Below are 21,720 nucleotides of genomic sequence, written 5' to 3' on the forward strand. Positions count from 1 at the left end.
GTGTCTTTCAGGCTTCACATGGAAGAATTAGACGATGATGGTCATGTGGACCTCTGGCTTTCAATCCATCAATGGAAGGACTGCCTGGTGCCCTGAGCAGGTGATGGTGGTGGTGACGCAGATTGACACCACAGAACAGCAGAGAAAGTAGAGGTGAGTACGGATTGTGGAGCCACCACCAAGTCAAGCCAAGTTGGGGAGCATGCAATGGTACAGTGCGTTGCCGCACTCACTACACGACGAAACAACTCGGGTTGGCAACCCCCCAGGCAGACATGCGGTCCAGTCCCACCCTCCGGAAATGACCCTCTATCTGCTGCAGCCAGGTGTTACGTGGGCGACCCCTTGGCCTGGTCCAGCCACTTGGGTCCCCAACAATGAGGATCTTATGAGCCAGATCACCCCCAGGGAAACGCGCCATATGGCCGTAGTGCCGTAACTGACATTCCCTCACAATGCAGGTAATGTGCCTCATTCGGAACTCCATGAGCAACGCAAAGTCAAACCAATGCTACCCAAGGATTTTCCAGAGAGACACAGTACCACAGGAGTCCAGTCTTCGTGTCAGGTCACTGGATAGCGTCCATGTCTCACAACCATATAGCAAGACATGAAGTACCAGGACTCTAAAGACCTGGACCTATGTCCTTTTGCAGAGATATCGGGAGCACCACACACCCCTTTCCAGCGACCTCATGCCCCCCCATGCTCTCCCAAACCATCTACTGACTTCATAGGAAGAGTCACCAGAGACATGAATGTCACTGCCAGGGTAAGTAAACCTCTCGATGAGGTCGACACTCTCACCGCAGACAGACACACTGCTGATGGCCGTGCCCAAGAGGTCATTAAAGGCCTGGATCTTTGGTTTTTATCAGGACACTCGCAAGCCCAGACACTCAGACTCCTCACTCAGTCTCTCGAGACCCCCGGTCAGAGCCTCCATTGACTCTGCGAACATCACAGCATTGTCAGCAAAGTCAAGATCCAGGAATCTTTCTTCACCAACAGATGCTCTACAGCCGCTGTACCCCCCGACCCTGCCTAACAACCAGTCCATACAAGCATTGAACAGAGTAGGAGCAGAACACACCATTGACAAACCCCAGAATCAACTGGGAAAATCCCAGAAGTTCTGCTTCCACTCTGCACAGCAATCACAGTACCAGTGTACAGGCCGGCTATGACATCCAGCAGCCTCGAGGGGATCCTGCAAATCCTCAGGATGTCCCACAGGGCAGCTCGATCAACTGAGTCGAACGCTTTGTGAAAATCGACAAAGGCTACAAAGAATCTGTGTCGACCATGAATGATAATAATAATTAAATGCATTTACAGAATATCGGGGTTAAACTAAGATGAAGCTATGAGAAAGCCATTTAAAAATAATGAGTTTTTAGCAGTTTTTTAAATGTTCCACTGTATTAGCCTGGCAACTTTCTATCGGTCAGCCATGCCAGATTTTAGGTGTATCACAGCAGAAGGCCGCCTGCCTCACAACTTCTTTTAAGTTTAGCTCTTGGAATTCTAAGCAGACCCTCATTTGAAGATCTAAGGTTACGATTTGGAGTGTAAAGTGACAGACATTCTGAAATATAGGATGAAGTGAGATAATTGAAGGCTTTGTAAACCATCAGCAGTATTTTAAAGTCAATTCTAAATGATACGGGTAACCAGTGTAGTGACGCTAAGACTGGTGTGATGGTCTCAGATTTTCTTTTCCTAGTTAAGATTCTGGCAGCTGCATTTTGCACTCGTAACCAATTGATGTCTTTTTTGGGTGGTCCTGAGAGGAGTGTGTTACAGCAGCATTTGCCAACCTTTATTTGCGACCCGAGTTTTCATAACATTTTTAATCGCGCCCCCCTAACTTTTTTCGAAACCCTAATAAAATGTATTTCTATATGTGCATTCTGCTCTCGTTGCAATCGCTTTATGTCTTTTTAGGGTGGTCCTGAGAGGAGTGCATTGCAGTAATCTAGTCGACTGAAAACAAAAGTGTGAACTCATTTCTCAGCATCTTGCAGTGTTATAAGAGGTCTAACTTTTGTTATATTTCTTAAGTGAACAAATGCTGTCCTAGTAATCTGATTAATATGTGATTCAAAATTCAAGTCCGAGTCAATAATCACCCCTAAATTCTTTACCTCTGTCTTAACTTTCAAGCCTAATGGATCAAGTTTATTTCTAATTCCCTCAATGTATCCATTTTTGCCAATCACTAAGATGTCCGATTTCTCCTTGTTTAGTTGGAGAACATTACTGCTCATCCACTCAAAAACACAAGTAAGACACTGGGGTCAGTGAATCAAGAGAGTCGGGGTCATCAGGTGCCATTGAAACTTATGAAATGCTTGTAATTCTACTTCAGTTTACTTTCTGACAAAAAGATCTAAAAACACTAAAGCAGCAGACTTTGTGAAAACCAACACTTGTGTTGTAGTGAAGAATTAAGTTAGTTCAGGATTAAATTACAACCACTACACACATCCGATCAGGGATGGATGAAGATGTCCAAATTCTATTTATTCATTTCTTCCAAACATATACAAATGTGATGGTATGGTCTAAAAATAGAAAATAATAAACATAAATTAGCTATCCCAGTTTCTTTCTCTTAAGTTTGTCAATGTTAACATTAGTCATTAACAGGCACTTTATTTATCCAGTAGATGGCGTACTACACTCAAGATAACATTAATATCAGGAAATTACTAGAACGTTAAACCATAAAGCATTTTCTCAACTTAAATAAGTAATTATTCTTAACGTATATACATATTATACATGAGGAAACCATAATACTGTAATTCTATAACAAACAATATGTGTAAAACTCCAAATAGTGTCTGTTCAACTATACTTTAGCTTCCTCAAACGTCTATATTTAGAAACTGTACTAAAATATATACAGTGGTAACTCGGTATACGTCCGTTTTGGAATAAGTCCAACTTGGTATACGTCCTGTTTGGACATGAAACATTTGGCTTGGTATACGACCTTTGTTTGAAATACGACTCGCGTGCTGCAGTTGCTAGTATTCAGTGAACAACCCACGCAATAACTCTCTGTGAATTTTCACGTGATTTTGTGTTTCATCGCGTAAATTTGAACTTATTGTTGAAAAGTATGAAGGTGGCATGCATATTCAGGACATGTTTGCTGCATACCGTATGCCAAAAACGACAGTATTTGCGATTGTGAAAAACAAAGACGTTATTGAAAAGTAAAGTGAGGTTAAATGTAATTGCTTTTGTATTTCTGTATTTTAGTATTAAGCAGTGTTTAAATTATTTTTTACATCCCCATCAGTGTATAATATGCCAATAACAATAGGATTTTTTTTCATGGGAACAGATAAATCATTTTCCCTTTATTTCTTATGGGAAAAATGTATTTGATATACGTCCTGATTGGTCAAAGTCAAAGGATCTGGAACGGATTAAGAACGTATACTGAGGTACCACTGTATATCCAAATTACAAATTTAAACACATAAACAATATACTTTAAGGACAAACAATTAAATTCCACTTACTTTATAAATAATTACGCAAACCTTCACATTTAACAAATGAAGCTCCTACTCTACTGCTCAGACGCCACTAAATTAATGTATAAGGGTTAAAGTGAAGCGCTGTGATTGACCAAGTTCCAACTCATTACAGGCCAATCATAATCTATACTAATAAAAGGCAAAGCCCTCACTCGCTCACTCACTCACTCACTGACTCACTTACTCGCTCACTGACTCACTCATCACTAAGGGCCGATTCATACTTCACGCACAGAACGCGTACGCGCCCGCATCATGGCTACCATGCGTTCCCAGCATTCATTTCACGCGTCCTTTGAGCAGGTCCTCAGAAATTAACGCAAAGCATGCGCGAGTTGCAGTACCAGCAAAAAGTCGGGGGGCACAGTGTGCTAAAAGTCGAAACGTGACGTCAGAGTCTCTATTTACTATCTACATGTGACCGCAAGCCTCTATGGAGATCCTTCGGAGATTGATGTGCGCGCTTTGCTGTTTGATGAATGGTTCAAAGTGGTGAAGCAAAATGATGACATACAGATGCATTCGTGATGCTTTTATATTCAAGCGGTGCATATTCCCGATCGTAATGACACGATACATTTTAAAAGTCTCACATACCATCGTCTATTTTTAATTTTTTTACTTTACCTGCTGTCAGGTCCAAGAAGCTCGTAGCGATTAAAAACTGGAATGACGTTTACGATGGTCTGCATTAATGATAAAGTAAACCACGAGGTTAAAGTGGACATTTCAAGATTAAAGCCAAAATTTCCACTTTAATCACATACATGTTTTCACCGTGTCTTTTATTTTTTTCTCAGTGGCTGGTATTTCCTGCTTGTATTCCACACTGTGCTCCGGTTTCCTTCCAAAGAAATGCAGATTTGAGGATTTGGTGCCGCTAAAATGACGCTAGTGTATGTGTGTGATTGTATTCACCTTGCGATGAGCTGAGGCCTCATCAAGGGACTGTTTCTCACTCGTGCCCAATGCTTCCTGGAATGGTCACATCCCTGGATTGATAGATTTAATCAATAAACATCCTTTTCAGAGATATTGCGGTAAGGTGTCATCAGAATTTAATAGGTGTTCTAGGCAATTCACAACACAGAGGAGCCGAACATGTTCTCACCGTGATAATATCTCGCACTGCCACCTGGTGGATTCCTCCAGATTTACGTAAAGTACGCGTGCAAGTATGAACATTACAACGCTTGTGTAGCAGGAGCGTCCGCTGCAGCATGTGTCGTGTCGCATGAAGTATAACTCCGGCCTAATTCTCCAACTTCCCATGTAGGTAGAAGGCTGAAATTTGGCAGGCTCATTCCTTACAGCTTACTTACAAAAGTTAAGCAGGATTCATTTTGAAATTCTACATGTAACGGTCATAACGGTCAACAACGTCCGCCATGTTGAACTTTCTTATTCATGGCCCCATCTTCACGAAATTTGGTGGCTTCCCTGCACTAACTGAAACCAATTTGGTACTTATTTCTGTGGTATGATGTCACTGTCGGCCACCATATTGAACTTTTCAACGGTCTTTGTTACTTATGGGCCGATCTTCAAGAAATTTGGTACGCGGGTTCCCAACGCTAACTGAATCCTACTTACGTACATATATACGTCCATAGCCTGCAGCTCGGTCACCGTGTGAGGCGGCGTTGGGTCCCCCATCCCAATGCCTCCCACGTTGTTGGCTGCCTGCCTATATAAGGCCGTCCGTCGCTCCAGTCTCTACATTCCCTTCCTTGCTTCACCACGGGATTCACGTCTCCCTGCTGATAACTACAGCCTTTTTATTTAATCCACGGCTTCTCCGCTGTTTTATTGTTCATTTATTACGATTATAGTTATTGTGTAGGTATTTTAGACTTACTTTACATTGTTCAGGTACCCATTTCCTTTATCATTCCAACTGTACCCCCATTAACATGTCTATCGAGGTGATCACCGTCGATCAAAGAACTGTCACTTACCGAGTGGTTTCCATGCCCGGAGATGGCACCTGCCTTTTCCATTCTCTTTGTTACATATTGCACGGCCATATCAGGCTCACTCTTGATATCCATTGTGTCTTATGTATTGAATGACTGGACAGGTTCAAGGTGTGGACTGATGACGTACAGGAGATAATTAGACTACACAGGAGCACTAGAAGAGTGAAATGCTTAAGCCCTTCACCTATGGATCTGCATGTGAGTTGATGGCTGCCACTGAATTCTTCGGTTGTCTCTTTCAAGTGTACCGAAATGGCCAAATATTTTACACCTTTGGACAACCGCCAATGCCTCTTAAACATCTTAGATTGACAGGTGACGATTTGAGTAGTGGACACTTTGATGTTTATGAATGTTTAAACTCTCAAAAGCTGGATGTGAAGTTATCGATGAAACCGGTTGTGTGCTTACAACGCTTGACAGATGCCGAATGTCACTTCAACACAACAAGTCCTACAAATACTGTCGTCATTGAAACAAACCATGAAACTCAAACCGATTACGACAGCAGCAATCCAAGCTGTGAGATTTGAGACAAGATTACTGTTCACATGGCCGACTGTACGTTACATGCTCAAGAGTAAGCTCAGCGCACAGCTTGGTCAGATTACAACCGGAGGGCCGAACTCACAATGTGGTATACAAAGAGATCCTTAATAAATAATTATTGGTGTATTTTCCCTCAGTTTAAAGAAGTTTAATTTTCTTCTTAATAAAAATTTTAAGGCAGTATTTCGCCGCTGCGAAGCGCGGGTATTTTGCTAGTAACTAATAAATCAAGGTGGATGACAACTAATTAAAGGGATACAACACATAAATAATATATTGCCTTTTCAACATGTGTCATTCTCAAAACTTTTGGCCACCACTGTAGGTGCGGGTGGCGACACTTCACACAACTGGTGGTTGTCCAATGAGCAGGCATTTTCTTGTCACGTGGATGCACAGTGGATGAACTCAGGACCAGATGCTTATAAACTTTTGGAGGCAAACGGTCCCCAGTGTGAGGATCTGCGTGCCAAGACTGATGACAAAATTTATGTCACACGCAAGACATCCTAACTGACACTGGGTTTAAATGGGCCTTTGGCATACAAATTAGAGACGGGCCACCCTGTGTCAGTCCGCACTACTAATCACTGGACCACCGCGTCCCTGCACTGATTAAAGTGCATTGTACAAAATAAAGATAAGAACAGCTGTGCATTTCCACGTTTGTATGAATCACATTTTCCGGTTGACTCACAATCTCCATTTCTGTTTTAGATTAATGCCAACACTGTGGCTAATTGCTTACTATCCCATTGAAATGAATTCTATTTGCAATAACAGAGCCCCCCTACCCACCCGAACATTCCCATCCCAACCAGAAGGAAGACAAAGTGGTGAATGCTGGCTGCATGGGCAGTTCTGGTCTTTTTGCCCACTAAGTTCAATGAACTGCGGTGGCTGATCGGTGACGGAACGTGTTTTCAGTGGGACTGAGCTATGGGCTTGCTGTACGTCTTTACATTTTTTATTTGGTTAATTCTTTGGCAATTTTCAGTTAGCTTGGTGGCACAGTGGTTCACAATAGATTTAAGCTGCCAGCCCCAGCCCTGGCACTGTTGTGTGGACTTTTCATGTTCTCCCTCTGTTGGGACTGATAGGAGCTTTTCTTCCCCATCCTATAACAAGTACACATTAAGGCTGACTGGCCGTTGTTAATTGTTGTGGTATGTGGGAGTACGCCCTCTGATGGACTGATGCCCCGTCCAGAATTGGTTCCTACTGGAATTCGCATTTGGAAGTGGGTAGGGTGATCGACGAATGGGTTCATTTATATGATACTGTATATTCATCAATAGAGAATGACATGTTGACTGATCCTAATTATCTTACATAACTTGAAACTGGTCACTTTCTGCCCAGTAGGACAGCCCTGCTGCTGGCCATTATGTATTTTGTCAGGATAGCAGACTTTAGCTTGCTGATATTGTACAGAATCCAAGACTCTATTTACTTTGTCAAAGGGCTTAAAAACCTTCTTTAGTTCCGATAAGGGTAAATGAAATGACACTCGTCAAGAAACACACACAGATTGGGGGTCTGTTTCCTGAAGGCATTCGCTGAGCCCTGCGGTCACTGGGTGCTGATAGACTTTGGTAAAGCAGCGCGTGTGTCGTGAGGCTCCCTCAGTTCCCTCTCTCTCAGAACCTTGCTCTTTTTTCCAGTGCCTCCCGACTCTTCATTCTTTCCCACTGACATCACTGAGGCGGATTGAAATGCGCAGTGGCCGCTTAACCCTCAGAGGCATCGGCGGCTCGAGAGGGAAATGAAATGGACAGAGTGGGCGGAAAGCCCAAAAAATAAAAGAAAACTAAAATGACTTCTTGTATGAGTATCCATCTGTCTATCTGGTATATAAAGAGCCTTTGGGACATGCAGCATTTATCAGTTGTTCTAAAGGTAGTGTTTATTATATAGCACCTTTAGTATCTATACTTGTATGAAAAAGTTTGGGAACCCCTCTCAGCCTGCATAATAATCGACTCTCCTTTCAACAATAAAGATAACAGTGGTACGTCTTTCATTTCATAGGAACATCTGACCACTGCGGTGTTTTCCGTAACAAAGATTTTTAGTGACGCAGTATTTAGTTGTATGAAATTAAATCAAATGTAAAAAAATGGCTGTGCAAAAATATGGGTCCCCTTGTCATTGTGCTGATTTGAATGCCTGTCACTGCTCAACGCTGATTACTTGGCTGGATGAGCTCGTTAAGCCTTGAACTTCATAGACAGGAGTGTCCAATCATGAGTGGTCAAAGGTATTTAAGGTGGTCAACTGCAAGTTGTGCTTCCTTCCCTTTGACTCTCCTCTGAAGAGTGACAGACAGCATGGGATCCTCAAAGCAACTCTCCAAAGATCTGAAAACAAAGATTGTTGAGTCTCCTGGTTTAGGGGAAGGCTACAAAAAGCCACCTCAGAGGTTTAAACTGTCAGTTTCAAATGTAAGGAATGAAATCAGGAAATGGAAGGCCACAGGCACAGTTGCTGTTAAACCAAATCTGCAGGTCTGGCAGGCCAAGAAAAATACAAGAGCGGCATATGAAGAGGATTGTGAGAATGGAGACAGACAACCCACAGATCACCTCCAAAGACCTGCAAGAACATCTCACTGCAGATGGTGTATCTGTACATCGTTCTACAATTCAGAACATCTGTATGGCAGGGTGATGAGAAAGAAGCCCTTTCTGCACTCACGCCACAAACAGAGTCGCTTGTTGTATGCCAATGCTCATTTAGACAAGACAGATTTTGGAACAAAGTACTTTGGACTGATGAGACACAAATGGAGTTATTTGGTCAGAACAAAAAGCGTTTGCATGGCGGAAGAAGAACACCGCATTCCAAGAAAAACACCAGCTACCTACTGTAAAATTTGGTGGAGGTCCCATCATGCTGTGGGGTTGTGTGGCCAGTTCAGGGACTGGGGCGCTTTTTAAAGTCGAGGGTCAGATGAATTCAACCCAATATCAACAAATTCTTCAGGATAATGTTCAAGCATCAGTCTCAAAGTTGAAGTTACTTATGCAGGGGTTGGATATTCCAGCAAGACAATGACCCAAAACACAAAGGCATTCATGCAGAGAGAGAAGTCCAATGTTCTGGAATGGCCGTCACAGTCCCCTGACTTGAATATCATTGAACATCTATGGGATGATTTGAAGCAGGCTGTCCATCAAATTGAACTGAACTGGAGAGATTTTGTATGAAGAATGGTCAGAAATACCTCCATCAGAGTCCAGACACTCATCACAGGCTACAGGAGGACAGCGTCTGGAGGCTCAAAGGAGCAAAAGGAGGCTCAACTAAGTATTGATGTCATATCTCTGTTGGGTGCCCACATTTATACACCTGTCTAATTTTGTTATGATGCATATTGCATATTTTCTGTTGATCCAATAAACTTAATGTCACTGCTGAAATCCTACTGTGTCCATAATGTATGTCAGATATTAAAAGGGATGTTGCTACTTTGAAAGCTCAGCCAATAAGAAACATAAATCCAAAGAATTTTTCATTTAACTGTATTTATTTATCATTTTGTGACTTTAACATCTATCATTATATAAAGCCATTCTTATTTTTCAATGTGTAGAAAAGTACATTCAGTATGTGTCTGTCATACAGTGCCTTTTCTATTTTATCGATCATATTGTGCCTTTTATCTATTGTATAGTGCCCATAGTGTGTATCTATTATATTGTGCAGTAGCTATAGCTGGACCTGTTGCCCGGGAGGAAAATAAAGTGTTTGTTTTGAGAAAAATATAACTAAAAAAACAACTTTAAAAATAAAAATAAATGAACAAATAATGGAGACTCACTAATGTGCTTGTTCTTTCGGTCTTGTATGTATGTTATCATCCAGTTGACCCTCGGAACAGGCCGACTCTATTTCATTTCAAAAGCAACAGGGGCGCGCGGCCCCCCCACCCGATCCCGAACACAATCATTGTAATTTTTTTTTTCTTTCTTCAAACGTTCCTCATATTTTTTTTTTTGCTGTTTTTGTTTTCGTTGGTTTTCAGTGATAACTTTTTGCTTATAACTTGTCAACATTTGGAAAACATCCATTAGAATTTAACTCATTGTCATCCTCCTTTAGAAACGGCATAAACGAAAAAACGACAACAGTTCATATTACAAAAAAAGCTTTACATTTTTGCGGCAAAAAGAAAAAAGACGTTACCAGTGAATTCGGAATTTCGCCATCGACACTGTCAACTTTCTTAAAAGGCCGAGCAAAAAAAAGAAGAAACACCTCGGGTTGCAAACGTATGTGAACTGCTACATTTGAAGATTCTTCATTCAGAGAACCACAGACACATGGAATAAGAGACCAAGTTGCACGGTGGACAGGAGGACATTAGAGACCTTCAACACTCGACTTGATGTTATTTTGGAAGTGGATTGGACTGGCAAGCTTTGTTGGGCTGAATGGCCTGTTTTCGTCCAGACTGTTCTAATGCTCTAATGTCGAAAAAGCCGCTTTATGTGGCTCAGTGATGCTCCTTCAAGAAACATCTATCTATATATATAATTCACTAAGGCAAGACACCCATGGAAAGCACGCTGGAAGGGGCGTGGATTCACTAAGACGTCCATGGCACACGCAGGAAGGGGCCACGCCCACCAACTCTAAGACCATTGGATACGATGACAACTTGCAGAACCACACCCACCAACACGGACGCGACGACACAGGAAAAACAGCGTCATTTATGTTCGTCTGTCGTAGAGTCCACATGCACCTCTGAGCCATGTTGACTGTTCTTAGAGACATGTTTCTCGCGGAAGTGAATCGCTATATGCAGCGTGTAAAACAGTTTGTGAGGGGTATTCCATGGGATCCTTAAAACAATCCTTTAAAACTGAGGTTAAAACACAATGAAGGAAGCAGTCTTTAAAAACCAATAAGCCCTCTGTCTCTGTTTCATTACCGTCTCACCTGCTTCACCAATGCAGACCTTGCAACAGACGCTCTCTCAGCAGCTGACCTTCTCTGTGCCTGACCGGTTCACACAGAGGCACAACATGACCAGGCGGTGTGTATGCTTCGAGAACGAGGGTGAACGCGGCAGGACTATCTAAGAAGAGGCATGTTTGTCACGGATGTAAATCGCTGGTATGTGGCGTGTAAAACAGTTTGTTTGTCGCCGATGTGAATCGTTGCATGCAGCGTGTAAAAGAGTTTCCAATAGGGTTTCCCATGGTCTTAGACTTGGTGGCCGGGTCTCTGTCAGTTGCTCTTGCGACCGGGCACATGACCAGGCAGTGTGTATGCTTCGAGTGTGAGGGTGGACGTGACAGGACCATTTAAGAAAAAATATGTTGCGGATGTGAATCACTGTATGCGGCGTGTAGAGCAGTTTGTTTGTCGCAGATGTGAATCGCTGTATGCGGCGTGTAGAGCAGTTTGGGGTTTCCCATGGTCTTACAGTTGGTGGGCGGGTCTCTGTTTGTTGCTCTTGTGAGCGGGCACATGACCAGGCAGTGTGTGTGCTTCAAGAGCGTGGGTGGACGCGACAGCACCATCTAAGAAGATTCATATTTGTCGCGGATGTGAATCGCTGTATGCAGCGTGTAAAACAATTTGTCGCGAATGTGAATCGCTGTATGCAGCGTGTAAAACGCTGTATTGCATGTTGCCCTCTCCAGAGTTACATCTTTTTATTCATCTACAGCGGAGAAGCCGTGGATTAAATAAAAAGGCTACAGTTATAAGCAGGGAGATGTGAATGCTGTGGTGAAGCAAGGAAGGGAATGAAGATACCGGAGCGACGGACGGTCTTATATAGGCAGGCAGCCAACAACGTGGGAGGAGTTGGGATGGGGGACCCAACGGTGCCTCACACGGTGACCGAGCTGCAGGCTATGGACGTATATATGTACGTAAGTAGGATTCAGTTAGCGTTGGGAACCCGCATACCAAATTTCTTGAAGATGGGCCCATAAGTAACAAAGACCGTTGGAAAGTTCAATATGGCAGCCGACAGTTGCGTCATACCACCGAAATAAGTACGTACATCGGTTTCGGTTAGCGCAGGGAAGCCGCCTACCAAATTTTGTGAAGATGGGGCCATAAATAAGAAAGTTCAACATGGCGGACGTTGTCGACCGTTATGACCATTACACGTAGAATTTTGAAATGAAACCTGCCCAACTTTTGTAAATAAGCTGTAAGGAATGGGCCTGGCAAATGTCAGCCTTCTACCTACACGGGAAGTTGGAGAATTAGTGACAAGTGAGTGAGTGAGGGCTTTACCTTTTATTAGTATAGCTGAATATAGATTTGTTCTAATCTTTGGAGAGTTGCTTTGAGGATCCCATGCTGCCTGTCACTCTTCAGAGGAGAGTCAAAGGGAAGGAAGCCCAACTTGTAATTGACCACCTTAAATACCTTTGACCACTCATGATTGGACACTCCGGTCTGTGAAGTTCAAGGCCTAAACGAGCTCATCATACCAAGTAATCAGCATTGAGCAGTGACAGGCATTCAAATCAGCACAATGGCAAGGGGACCCACATTTGTGCACAGCCAGTTTTTCACATTTGGTTTAATTTCATACGACTAAATACTGCGTCACTAAAAATCTTTGTTCTGAAAACACCGCAGTGCTCAGATGTTCCTAGGAAATGAAAGACATGCATGCCACTGTTATGTTTTTTGTTGAAAGGAGTGTCAATTATTATGCAGGCTGAGACGGGTTCACAAACCTTTTCATATGATTGTAGGAGTGAATGAAATAACGGGCATAGCGCACTACACAGTTAAGCGTTTTGGAGTTTTCACTTTTACAGCCTCTGAAAGTAAGAGACAATTGGCACAGGGAGGCAAAAAAAAAAAAAAACCAAGAGGACAAATCCTTATTATTTTTTTCCTTCTTTCTTGTTAATAGTTATAAACTAATTCTGATACTTCACTCGTTATTTGGCATGTTTCTAATTGAAGAAAAGAATGTGCAACTGTGCTGAACTGTGTTCTGTGGGTAAAGGGCGCCACCTTGTGTATTAAAGAAACATTTTTTTCCATTCTCAAATGTAAGGGAATTCGCTGTCACAGACACCTTGAAGAGAACACACATGAACTGTAATGCCATTCCATTCTTAATAAATAAACGTTAATATGGAGTGGGCCCACCTTTTACAGCTCTACCAACTTCAGCTCTTCTGGGAAGGCTTTCCACGAGGTGTAGGAGTGTGTTTATGGGAATTTGTGACCAGGAGAACATTTGTGAGGTCAGGGACTGATGTTGGACAAGTAGGCCCGGCTCACTCGTAGTCTCCGCTCGAATTCATCCCATCCCATCCCATCATCTATCGGGTTGAGGTCAGGGCTCTCTCTGTGCAACCGCACCAAACGCGCTCCTCCATTTCTTCATAGACCTTGCTTTGTGCACTGATGTGTGAGCTCAGTCATGTTGCCATCCCCAAATTGTTCCCACAAAGTTGAGAGTATGAAATTGTACAAAATGGCTTTGTATCCTGAAGCATTAAGAGTTCCTTTCACTGGAACTAAGGGGCCAAGCCCACCCCCACACCATAATCCCCCCCTCCACCAAACTTTACACTTGGCACAATGCAGTCAGGCGAGTCCTGTTCTCCTGGTCAGACTCGTCCATTGGATTATGTGATTCGTCACTCCAGAGGACACGACTGCACCGCTGTATAGTCCAGTGGCGTCTGGTGGGCTTTACACCACTGCATCTGATACTTTACATTGCACTTGGTGATGTCAGGCTTGGCTGCAGCTGCTCGGCCATGGAGACCCATTCATTTAATGAAGCTCTCCCTCCATACTGCACTGTTCTTGCATTTTTGGTGGTCTGTAGTTATTGACTCTGCAGAAAGATGCCGACTTCTTCACACCTCAGCACGCGCTGTCCCCGCTCTGTGATTTGAGATGGCCTACCACTTCGTGGTTGAGTTGCTGCTCTTCCCAGTTGCTTCCACTTTTGTTCTAATACCACTAACAGTTAATAGTGGAATATTCAGTAGTGAGGAAATCTTATGAATGCACTTACTGCACAGGTGGCATCCTATCGCAGTACCAGGCTTGAATTCACTGAGCTCCTGAGAGCGACCCATTCTGTCACAAATGTTTGTAGAAGCCAGCAGTCTGCATGCCGAGGTGCTCGGTGTTATACACCTGTGGCCATGGAAGTGATTGGAACACCTGAATCCAGTGATTTGGAAGGGGGTCCCAATACCTTTGGCAATATAGTGTATTTTGGCACCACGGGCAACAAGGTTGAGAGAAATCCTGAACAAGACACCAGAGCAGAACCCCCTCACGCTCCCTAAGTGCCAATATGGAGGTGGCTATTTACCTAACGTGTACACATTTAGGATTAAGAGAAGAAAATCCGAGTACAACCCACAAAGACACTGGTAAAATGTGTAGAGTCCACGAAGACAACAGCCACGTGTCAGGAGTCTGGAGATGTGAGCTAAGGAGGATTTAATGAAATAAAAATGCAACCAAAGTGTGGCAATACTAATAAAAAATGAAATGTGAGAATCAAGGGGTGGTATGAAATATTTTATTTAATTCATTTATCACAGTGACACCACACACAACATGAAATTTCTCTATTGTAAATAAAAAATCTTGGTATCTTTAACAACCTCTGCTAACGTTTGAAACATATCAAAAATCCCAATGTTCACTCGTCGGCCCCATAAATCAAGTTTGGCTTTGAATGCAGACACTTTATGTGCCAACTTGAACAACGGGTTTCTTCTGCCTCTGCCCCACGTGCTGCTGCTCCACCGCTGCCTCAGATTTTCCTCCTCAGGCTCCTCCAGCCTGGCTGGATACTGAGACTGCAGAGTGGGTGAAGGTGGGGTGCCCAGTAGTGCCTGTATGCCAGTTCATATTGTGAGGTTTCTGAACTCTTTTGGGATCCCCCACCCCACCCAATGGGAACATCACGCTGAAGTGCATCCCGAAGCGCGCTTGCCACGTCTGTGGAAGATTGTTTGTCCGTTGCCGGGGCAAGGCGACAGCAGGCTCACAGCGCTTCAGTGAAGCGCCACACAAGCGAATCCTAAAAATCGGGGTCTCGCTATAAGTTACCTGTCTTGCACCCCAAAGAAGCCTGTTGTGGGCAGCACAGTGATCAATCAGAAGCCGAATCATCCTTTACTTCTTCATATTGTGAGGTTTCTGAACTCTTTTGGGACCCCTCCTCCCACCACACACACACACACAACGGGGCAACACGCTGAAGTGTGTCCCGAAGCGCAATTGCCGCATCTGTAGAAGATTGTTTGTCCATTGCCAGGGCCGAGCAACAGCACTGAAGTGAAGAGCAAATCCTAAAAAATTGAGGTCGCACTATAAGTCCCTGTCTTGTACCCCAAAACACGAGGCTGAGTCTCAGTACTGTAGCAAAACCAGCTTTATTCAGCTTGAAACAGGAACAGCACGATTATTTATTGTAGCGGGATCTGCTACTCTGCTACACACAGACACAGCAGTCAGGCAGGATTGTGACCAGGGTCTGCAGTGTCATCCATAAGGACCGTTCCATCAGCCGCCCTGACTGCAACTCTCTGAGGAACAGATTCGGAAATTGCTCAATGCTTCAGTTCCTCCGTAAGCAGGACATGGGTCACTAGACCATAGATGGTGTGTCACCTCCTCACAGATTCCTCTAACAAATGTCTCCTTATCTACCCTGAGAGCCCTCAAAGCCATTCTTCTCGGTTCCTGGTACAGACCGGAGTTGCCATCAAGCCATTTGCTGTGATTCTTCTCAGTGATATCCAGGGTGCCTTGCGAGATGAAACACCTCTTTCTTCGAACACTGGTAACACTAACACAACCCTCAGCCACCTTCAGGGTCTTGTCACGGAAAGTCTCCCACATCACTCTAGGATAAGCAGTTGTGCCCAAATCTGCAAGTTCCTCACACAAACTGCATGTAAACTTGTCAGAAACAGGCTGGTCTTGGAGTCTGGCCAAGTCCAGGCTCAATCTCCTAGTAGGTGATGGATGGCTGGGGATCGTGCCCTACCAGGAGACCTGGAGGAGCAGAAAACCAGGAAAAGAGTGATTTATACCCCCTGGACATTAGAGGAAAGCCCCCCTGGGTTGCATCGGGGCCACGGATTTGGGGATTCAAAGCTCAAACCTGTCGGGGTCCGTGGCCACCATCAATTAGCGCTTGGACAGGTCTGGAAATATGATCTGCTGCACTTTATCCATACCCAGAAGTGCTGCCTGAAGTTAATCAGGGCACATCTGGAGTACATCCGGGTGCAACATAAAAGGGGCCACCTCAGTCCATTCCGAGGGCCGGAGTAGGGTGGAAGAGGTCGGAGCTTGTGGGCGAGGAATGGAGGCGGCAGAACCAAAGAAAGAGGAAAGTAAAGGACTGAGCATAACTGAGGGTTGGTGCACTGTGTGTTACAATACAATACAATTTATTTGTTGTACAGCCCAAAATCAGACAAGAAGTGCTGAAATGGGCTTTAACAGGCCCTGTTTCTCGACAGCCCCCCAGCCTTGACTCTTTAAGAAGATGAGGAAAAACTCACAAAAAACCCTTGTAGGGAAAAAATGGAAGAAACCTCAGGAAAGGCAGTTCAAAAACAGACCCGTTTCCAGGTAGGTTGGGCGTGGCAGTGGGGGTCAAAAAAAAGGGGGTCAATACAACACAATACACAGAACAAATCCTCAATACAGTATAAAAAATATAAAATTTACAAGTATGGAGCAGAATTTAACAGTAGATGATATCACATAATAGGATTTGGATTTGTTTAGAGTCCTGGAGACCTCAGTCATCAAGCTGCCTCTCCACCTATTGGCCATTCCACAGCTGAAACCAATCCAATGAAAGGACCCCTCTACCCCACAATTCCTGCGATCCTCCATCAGAGATGACTTTACCTTAGGCAGGCAGAACAACTTGGCCGGTGTGCCGTGGCACCAGGTGCCACATGTGAGTACCGAGAAGAGAAACAGAACAGGTGAGGGTGAGTAACAAATTATAATTATCAAATTAATGATGTTTTAGTGCTAATGACTAACAACTGTTAGTCTGTACAGTTAATCAGCAGCTCTAGGCAGGGTGTGCTAAACTGAAGTGGTGAGTCTTTAAAAGCTGAGACCAAAGGGGCATCTCTTATAGTAGTAGGCAGACCACTCCACAGTTTAGGGCCCCTTGTAACTAAAAGCTCGATCTCCCACAGTTATTTTATTAATCCTTGGAATCATAAGCAGACCGGCATCTTGAGATCTTAATGTGCGCTCTGGTTTGTACTGTAAGTCATGATAAGTTCAGACAAGTAAGCCGGACCTTGACATTTTAATGCTTTAAATGTTAAAATGAGGATTTTGGAATCTTCCCTAAACTTAACTGGGAGCAGGTGTTCTAATTTAAGAACTAGAGTGATGTGTTTGTATTTTCTTGATCTTGTAATAATTCTTGCAGCAGCATTTTGGATTAACTGGAGGTTGTATAAAGAAAAGTTTGAACATCCAATGAACACAGAATTGCCGTTGTCAATCATGTGTAGTGTTGTGCTGAAAAGAACTGAAAATAAACTGAGTGTGCTTTTTGGACATTGTATGTCTGTCTGTGCCCGGGCTGGTCATTCACAGTGGTAACCTACTGGAGCTAAGCTGGATCTTCAGAGTAGCAACGACAAGTCTGTGGTCAGAATGCACAATCTGGGCACTTCTGTAGACCCTGCAGTTCTGTAGGAGCCTCCACGAGGATGTGATCGATCTCCTTCACCGCACCACCATTATTAGAGTACCAAGTCCAAAAATGTGGCTCATGGTGCTGGAACCAGGATCCAGAGATCCGTACCCCCTGACCTTTTGCAAAGTCAAGGAACATGGAGCCAATAAAACCACGGTAGCCAGACCCAGGGGGAGCGACACAATCCTCATAGCCAGCCCTGTCAGTGCCAATTGTTGCACTGAAATCACCTATGACCAGAGGAGTGTCACCTCATGGGCACCCATCAACCACCGTGCGAAGTTGCAAATAAAATGTCTCCCTCACCGAGACATCACTCACTGCGGTTGGAGCAAACAACAGAGAGTGCCGTATTCTCATAATACGCTTGTTGAAAGGAGTGACATCGGACACCATCGGAAGAAGCCGATCCACTACAGCAACAGCTACTCCCCGAGTATGAGAGCCATCAGAGTGACCAGACCAATAAAAGATGAATCCACCTATGGAGATCAGTAGGCCAGTCCCGGGTCTGCTCACCTCAGAGAGTACCACCACTGAAATGCGGAGTTTACGACGCTCCGCCGACAGCAGAGAAAGATGATCATCATGCCGGAAAGACAAGATGCTCCACACACCTACCCAGATGGGCCACCTCATGGGCTCCAAGTGCTACCGTGCAGCCGGCGATGCCTCAGCACCTCACGAGTTCTTATCCCTGTTGTGATGTGAGATTGTTCATACAAGTTGATATATATTTTGTATGTCTTCATTTGTAACTTAGGCAAAGCAATGTAATTTTAGTGTTACATTAGTGAGAAACATTCATGTTTACAACCCCCCAAAAGGACAAAGCCAGGAAAGTGAATTTTACGACGGGTTTGGGGGAAGTGCCTGAAACCAGTTTGGCAAGTGTTTCACCGAAGTCTATTAGTCAACCCCTATAGGAAAGTCGGGCTGCCTAACTTGCAAACTTTAGCTCAACAAATGGTTTTGGGGGGGTGGCAGGTGTGAAGATGTTTTATTCCATTTCATTGCATTTGCTTGTATCAAAAGCCTATTGGCTCTAGGGGTTGGACAGAGAATTTATAAATGTGCTTGCTTAACCTCAGTATCTCTCTTACCAAACTGAAAGACCATCACACCATGAACTGAAAAGGACAACACAATGAAGAGCACAGCTCGGCAGCCATATTGAGACAGGCATGCAGCCTGTTCTGAAGAAAGCTGACCTCAAATAATGCCTTAACTAGAGACATTTTAAGTAACTAACAAGTCTGTGTGCCGCCTGAAACTACACATCACCATTTATCAGGTTGTATGGTTGCCAATATTCAAATGTACTTTGCATATTGTTATTATTTATGAATATTACCAATAATACATTGTTTAAATTGTAACTTAACTCCTGCTTGTCTTTTACTACACCTAATTGCCTGAGGTTATAGATGTAGAAGGGAAGGTGGGGAGAAGTTATATACTGTAATACCTTATAAAGAGTGGTAAGTCTGTGGGATTTGAGGCATTCTGACAAAGGCTACATATTAGATAGATAGATAGATAGATAGATAGATAGATAGATAGATAAGGCACTATATGATAGATAGATAGATAGATAGATAGATAGATAGATAGATAGATAGATAGATAGATAGATAGATAGATAAGGCACTATATGATAGATAGATAGATAGATAGATAGATAGATAGATAGATAGATAGATAGATAGATAGATAGATAGATAGACCAACAACTGCATACTGATTAAAACAATATTAAATTAAAGAGTGATAACAATGCAGGTATAATAGACAATAACTTTGTATAATGTTAACGTTTACCCCCCCAGGTGTAATTGAAGAGTCGCATAGTGTGGGGTCTCCTCAGTCTGTTAGTGGAACAGGATGGTGACAGCAGTCTGTCGCTGAAGCTGCCCCTCTGTCTGGAGATGATCCTGTTCAGTGGATTCAGTGGATTCTCCATGATTGACAGGAGTCTGCTCAGCGCCCGTCGCTCTGCGACGGATGTCAAACTGTCCAGCTCCGTGCCTACAGTAGAGCCTGCCTTCCTCACCAGTTTGTCCAGGCGTGAGGTGTCCCTCTTCTTTATGCTGCCTCCCCAGCACACCACCGCATAGAAGAGGGCGCTCACCACAACCGTCTGATTGAACATCTGCAGCATCTTATTGCTGATGTTGAAGGACACCAGCCTTCTAAGGAAGTATAGTCGGCTCTGTCCTCTCTTATACAGAGCATCAGTGTTGGCAGTCCAGTCCAATTTATCATCCAGCTGCACTCCCAGGTATTTATAGGTCTGCACACAGACACCTCTGATGATCATGGGGTCCATGAAGGGCCTGGGCCTCCTAAAATTCACCACCAGCTCCTTATCAATAATGCAAAAGGGGAAAGTAGAGCAATATATTTCTCTAGCAAGACAAAACTATCCCCGACAGGCCTGACCCCACTGGCTCTCCGACGGTTTTGACTCTTCCAGGAATGGGGCTCTCGAGGGCTTTCCGCCATTCCCCTTCGTAATTATTTTGTTATTTTAAAATGAGTTCATCAAGAACATGGGGACACAGTTGGAAACTTGTTAAGAGTAAATTTCACACAAACATTAGTTAGTTTTTCTTTACACAAAGAACGATAGACACTTGGAATAAGCGACCAAGTACTATGATAGACAGTAAGACGTTAGGGACTTTCAAAACTCGACTTGATGCTTTTTTGGAAGAAATAAGTGCAGAGGACTGGCGAGCTTTGTTGGGCTGAATGTCATCTAGATTGTTCTAATGTTCTAAGACTAAAATAAAAGTATTGGAATGGCCAAATCAAAGTCCTGACTTTAACCCAATAGAAATGTCATGGAAGGACCTGAAGTGTGCTGTTCATTTCAGACACTTGGAATAAGCTACTAAGTAGTGTTGCAGACAGTAAGACTTAAGGGACTTTCAAAACTCGACTTGATGTTTTTTTGGAAGAAATAAGTGGAGAGGACTGGCAAGCTTTGTTGGGCTGAATGGCCTGTTCTCGTCCAGATTGTTCTATTATTTTAATAATGTGAGCAGCCTTCTTATGGGTAGCAGCAGCAGAGGTACTCCTGCGGACAGCAAGTCCTTTCTGTCATGTTGGAGCTGTGTGAAGATCTTTTTTTGCCATGGCTGGAGTGCCAATCCTGCCACCAATCCCCATGATTTTCCTGCCAGTTGGAGGACCGCTTGTAGGACAAGATGCAGTTTAACGTCAAACCCAGGACAAATTGTAAACATCCTCCATCAGAGATGACTTTACCTTAGGCAGGCAGAACAACTTGGCCGGTGTGCCGTGGCACCAGGTGCCACATGTGAGTACCGAGAAGAGAAACAGAACAGGTGAGGGTGAGTAACAAATTATAATTATTAAATTAATGATGTTTTAGTGCTAATGACTAACAACTGTTAGTCTGTACAGTTAATCAGCAGCTCTAGGCAGGGTGTGCTAAACTGAAGTGGTGAGTCTTTAAAAGCTGAGACCGAAGGAGCATCTCTTATAGTAGTAGGCAGACCACTCCACAGTTTAGGGCCCCTTGTAACTAAAAGCTCGATCTCCCACTGTTATTTTATTAATCCTTGGAATCATAAGCAGACCAGCATCTTGAGATCTTAATGTGCGCTCTGGTTTGTACTGTAAGTCATGATAAGTTCAGACAAGTAAGCCGGACCTTGACATTTTAATGCTTTAAATGTTAAAATGAGGATTTTGGAATCTTCCCTAAACTTAACTGGGAGCCGGTGTTCTAATTTAAGAACTAGAGTGATGTGTTTGTATTTTCTTGATCTTGTAATAATTCTTGCAGCAGCATTTTGGATTAACTGGAGGTTGTATAAAGAAAAGTTTGAACATCCACTGAACACAAAAGACATGTAGGTTAGGCGCATTGGCGTTCCTAAATTGTGCT

General features: G+C 43.6%; 1 protein-coding gene across 1 annotated transcript in view; it reads right to left on the reverse strand.

Moving 5' to 3' along the window:
• Positions 1-16,089: 16,089 nt before the first annotated feature.
• Positions 16,090-21,720, reverse strand: part of LOC120535078 (golgin subfamily A member 6-like protein 6) — a 122,212-nt gene continuing 116,581 nt past the window's right edge. The window contains exon 11 of the mRNA XM_039762626.1: positions 16,090-16,114. The gene's annotated coding sequence lies outside the window, so the exon portion shown is untranslated. The remainder of the gene's footprint in view (positions 16,115-21,720) is intronic.

The sequence above is a fragment of the Polypterus senegalus genome, chromosome 9, assembly GCF_016835505.1.
Source record: "Polypterus senegalus isolate Bchr_013 chromosome 9, ASM1683550v1, whole genome shotgun sequence".
NCBI classification, from domain to species: Eukaryota; Metazoa; Chordata; class Cladistia; order Polypteriformes; family Polypteridae; genus Polypterus; species Polypterus senegalus.